The sequence below is a fragment of the Pteropus vampyrus genome, unplaced genomic scaffold (genome assembly GCF_000151845.1).
Source record: "Pteropus vampyrus isolate Shadow unplaced genomic scaffold, Pvam_2.0 Scaffold32, whole genome shotgun sequence".
NCBI classification, from domain to species: Eukaryota; Metazoa; Chordata; class Mammalia; order Chiroptera; family Pteropodidae; genus Pteropus; species Pteropus vampyrus.
In genome coordinates this window covers 6442341-6447511 of record NW_011888813.1, presented here as the reverse complement: position 1 = coordinate 6447511, position 5171 = coordinate 6442341, and positions in this window count along the sequence as shown.

Sequence of the window (5171 nt, the reverse complement as noted above, 5' to 3'; positions counted from 1 at the left end):
TGTAGAATGAAAAATATGTGACTTCATTTTGTCATGCAGTAAATCATTCTAATAATTTTATATTTTATGGCTCAGCTTTTGATAGACCTTTATAATTATACAGTGTCAGCACCCATGGCCAACCCAACTTTTTCCACTTCTTTCCTGCCAACTCAGTGAAACACAGCCCAAAGCAATAAAAAGAACATGGAGCTGTGACATCTGACTAGATAGTATGTATTACCTACTAACTATGTGGCTTCAAATAATTTTCTCAGCTTAAGATCCTCGCTCTATATAACATGGAGATAATCTTGTTGTTTCACAATTAAGTAAGAGCCATAAAAATAATTCATTTTAGAACTTGACACACTCAATATACTTGATATATGTTAGTAACTTTCTGTTCTTTTCTAATATGGTCATTTATTTGTGCTTTTGTGGTTGTTATGAAATGATTCATATTTACAGTTGACCTTTGAACAACAAAGGTGTTAGGGACACTGACCTACTGAAAAACCCCTTCATAATTATAGTCAGTGCTCCACGTACACAAGTGGGTTTGAACTGCACAGGTCAATTGAAAAAATATCCATGAATAAGTGGACCTGCACAGTTCAATCTTGTGTTGTTCAAGGGACAACTGTACTTCCATTAGATGATTATTAAGACATGTAGCTCAGTTTGTATTAGTAGGAGCAGAATACATCCCCCCATCTCTCGTGTAATAATGTGTAATAAAGAGCCCAAATGGTAAAATAGAAATTGTATTTCCTCATTTTATAATAATAATGAGTAACATGCTGTTTGATATCTATTAGGGTTATTTTTTTAAAATCTCTCAAAAACTCTATCAGTTAATTATCATTTTAATCATATTCATTTTATAAGTGAAGGACTAAAATACAGAAAGTTTAAAGAACCTACTCAGAGTAAAATAGCTCACCAGTAATGGAAGTTGGTGGACTTTGGATTTGGATGAATTCTCCAAGATTCTAGAGCCTAATTTTCAATTCTCCTTTATACACTGCCTAGAGAGGAGTGATAATATATAATTGATTGAATGCCATAAATAGAGGAACTTCTCTCTAGTCCCCAGAAATCTTTAAACACTTTTAACTGAAAAGACCCATTTTTACATCCTTTTGACCTTCTCATGCTTTAGAGGGAGATGATTACATCAAATAAAGATCTGATTATGATCCATATGGCACATGATTCAATTCCTTTATTAAAGAACATGTTACAATATTAAAAACAACTTCAAAGTTGAATGATAGTTACAAAGGGCTGAGGGATGGAGAAAAGGGGCGATGCTGGTCAGAAGGTACAAACTTTTAGTTATAAAATGAATAAGTTCTGAAGACCTAATGCATAACATAGTTAATAGTAATGTACTATATACTTGAAATTTGCTAAGAGAGTAGATCTCAAGTGTTCTCATAACACACAAAAAAAGATGACTATGTAAGGTGATGGATGAGTTAATCAGCTCATGTGGTAATCATTTCATAATGTATACCAAAACATCATATCGTTCAACTTAAATATGTACAATTTTTATTTGTCAATCATACCTCACTGAAGCTGGAAAATAGAGAAATAAATAGATATAAAACTCTTACCTCATAAAAACAAAACATAGCTTCTCACTTTTTGATAAAATCTGAAATCCAAGACATTCAGTAGCTTTGATGCTGCGTTAGCATGCAGGAGCTGATCAACAGACCTACTTAAAAGAAGCCAAAACAACGAAAATCTGATCATGCTCTGCTGACTTCAAATACATATTTCATTCCTTACACTCAAGCATTTTCATATGTGACAAACAAAAATGTTAAAATAAATTACTTAGTTTCATTTATTCATATCCTTAGGAGATGAATGTAAGCAGATCTAAAGACTTGCTTAACTTTTAATGCATTTTTTTATAAGAAAAGATGTGAATTGTGAATAGGCTTTTGGAAGCAAGCCTTATAAATCACCTGAACTTCTCCACTATTGGCATGTCTTGGAGTCATTATGTATAATTGGTTAATGGTGTATTTATTCTCACATTATTGGATCAGCTCCAGGGATAATCACTGATGAGTTGCAAAACTCTGGGAGGATTTCTATGCAGAGGTAAATGAATTAAAAAAACAAGATAAAACTAATTACTTTTTATTTAAATTCAATTTTGGGGGTAATCATTCTGTCTTGGGGGTCTTGCAGCAGTTTTCAGAAGTGATAAATTTGCTTTAGTTTGCTAACTTGCATTTCCCTAGAGCTGAGAAATTAAATCAGTGGTGATGAAAATCAGAAAGGAAGTCATTTAAACTAAAGTTCATGGTAGAATTTCCCACCTTAGTTCTTTAAGCTTTCTTCTTTTTGATACCTTATCTTATTTAACTTGGCCTTTGGAAACTTGATAAATAGGAAAAAAAGAGAACCATTTTCAGAAAAAAAAAAAAATCAAATACACATTATTTAAAGGTGTCAGGATTTCCAGAAACTGTACAAACACTGCGGTAGAAAAAGGCTCACATGTGCTTCGTCGAACTCGTCTACCCTGACTGGGCACACAGAATGCTGACTATAGAGCTGTAGTTTCCATGTAAACCAACTGGATATGGTTAAGTGATACAAATTCAAGCCTTTTTATCTCCATCTACTTGGCTGGATTAATATTTTCTTTAAATGTCTGATATGATATCATCAGAGCCCATTTCATTTGATATGAGGACATAATACATACTATTCTGGTGTGACTTTCCCTGGGATAGGTTCCTAAATTATAATACCTATTATATGCTCCATGAGATAAATAAGGCCTTTCCTGACATATAACTTGGGATAGGGAAAGGGGTGCAGTGAGAAATGAATCGTATAAGGTTTTGGTGAGTATATCAATTAAATTAGATTAATTTCATATAAAGGAATATCCAAATAAAAGTGGTTTGAACAAGAAACAAGTTCTACCATAAAAGAAGTTGGGAGCTAGGTGTTGCTAAGTCATTGCAATTACTTCATCATCACCAGAGATGAAAGATCCTTCTGTTTTCCAGATCTAATACCGTTCCTTTTCTTCCAGTTCACGAACCAGCTGAAGCACTGAATATCACTGATTGAATAGGTAGATAAAAAAGATGATAAAGAACACAGAACACACATTATTATTATCATTATTCAACTATTTGTGTGCAGTAGAAGCAAAGAAAAACCAAACCTCTAGAAATCAGGAAGACCAGCAAAAAGATAGAATAAAACTGTGCATGGAACTGAAGAAAGATTTTTTTAGAGACTCAGGCAGCTGTGGGTGCCTAGGGACTTCTGCAGAAATGGAACTCAGCTAAACATTCACTTTTCTTACTTACTGTTTTCCTATCTTTTTACTCATTCTTTAGCTCAACCAAAGGGTAAAGGACTTGTTGCCTTTGTAATATGTGTAAGCCATAATGCAATATGTATCACTAGCCATTTGAATCATTTTGAATTGCACAGAAGCCACACTTCATCATTTGTGTCTAACAGCATGTCATATGTCCAAGTCATAGGTTAAAAGAGAACTTGAGTTTTATAAAATATATAAAGTGAGATGTCATTTGATGAACTACTAATTTAATGCCCTGTCACTGCTTTTTGCACAAAATGCTAAATAGTGATATTAAAATTTATACTTGAGGGCCTAAAACCCTAGTGGACTAGACACACAGTTGTGACCTGGATTAAGGGTCTTTTGTCTATTTAGCAATTGTAATGGGTTCACACACACAAAAAGATAGTGAATTTATTTTCGGTGCCCATTGTGCCAGAGATTCTCTATAAGTGTCTTTATAATAACTAAATGTATGAATAAATTAAAGAATATATAGAAAAGTCACAATAAGATAAAGGTTTACGTTTAATTGTCATTAGTATTTGTGAACTACCTAGGTTGCTCTGCTCCTTCATGTATACTATAAGCTGATTCTGTCACAGAAAATTACAACAAAATTGCATTCAGCTTTTAAAATAACTGCCTTTTATAGATCATAGCACTCCAAAATAATGAAAATCCTTCAGTTGTTCTTCCCTTCTGTCAAAATGAGTTAAACCTAGAGAAATACACTTTTAAAAAATGTGTGTACCATATGTGGATGACTTATCATCATGCCCTCTTTAAAAGGCCCACATATGTGAAAATCAGAAATAGTACAGAGGTGCAATTTCAAGAATGATACAGCCTTTTGAAATCCTATGTAAATTGTTTTCCCCTCTTTACAATTCCAGGAGAGAATAAGAAAGCAAATTTTTGCAAACTCTCCAGTCCTCGGATCTTTTAATTTGTCTTATTCGTGGTTCTACTTGGGGTCTGATGAGCCAGGGCTACTGTATATAAGCCTTACTGTCGGGGACTTTACGCTGGATAGTGGCAGCCAAGTGACTCGGAAATGACTGGTGCAGAGATGCGTAGATGCTAAAAGACCAAGACCACTCTTATTGGAACATAATAAAATTATTATCTGTTGAAATCACCACTGCATTCACATCAGGGAGTGAGAGGGCTTGATGCAGAGCAGGATTACAGCACTGTGATTATTTTTGCTGATTAATATTCATATTCTCTTAATTTAATCTTGGAAAAATTACTAGTGGAGATAGTAGGCAACAGTTCATCCAGATCCTATCTTATTCGAAAGATTCTTGTTCTAGTATCAATAAATATCACCTGTAGATTCAGAAAACTAGATTTTTCACTTAAATCTGATTCAATAGATCTGGGATGAAGCTCAAAACTACAGTTTCAATAACACCCCAGGTAATCTTAATATAGATTAGTTCCTGGACCCCACTTTGGGAAACGCTATTTGAAAGAATGTAAGTATGTCTCATGATATGCATATAGGAGCTCATTATGTTTGTGTTTTGATAAACATAAGAGATTTTCCTTTTTAATAAATTATTCTGAACATTTGTTTAGATTTGTAATTATGTATATGACCACAGATTATTTCAGGGATATGAAACATCCTTCACCTCACCCCAGGTGACCTAGTATATCTAATGCAGAAGGGCTGAAGTGCTATTTTGCTATAATACAGCACAGATTTGTCAAAAATTCAGTCTGTAAAAGTATTTGTATGGAAGTTTGTAAGAGGAACATACACTTATAATATGATTTCACCCCAGATAGTATGGAAGCACTACTTTTTTGATTCATACTGAAAGTT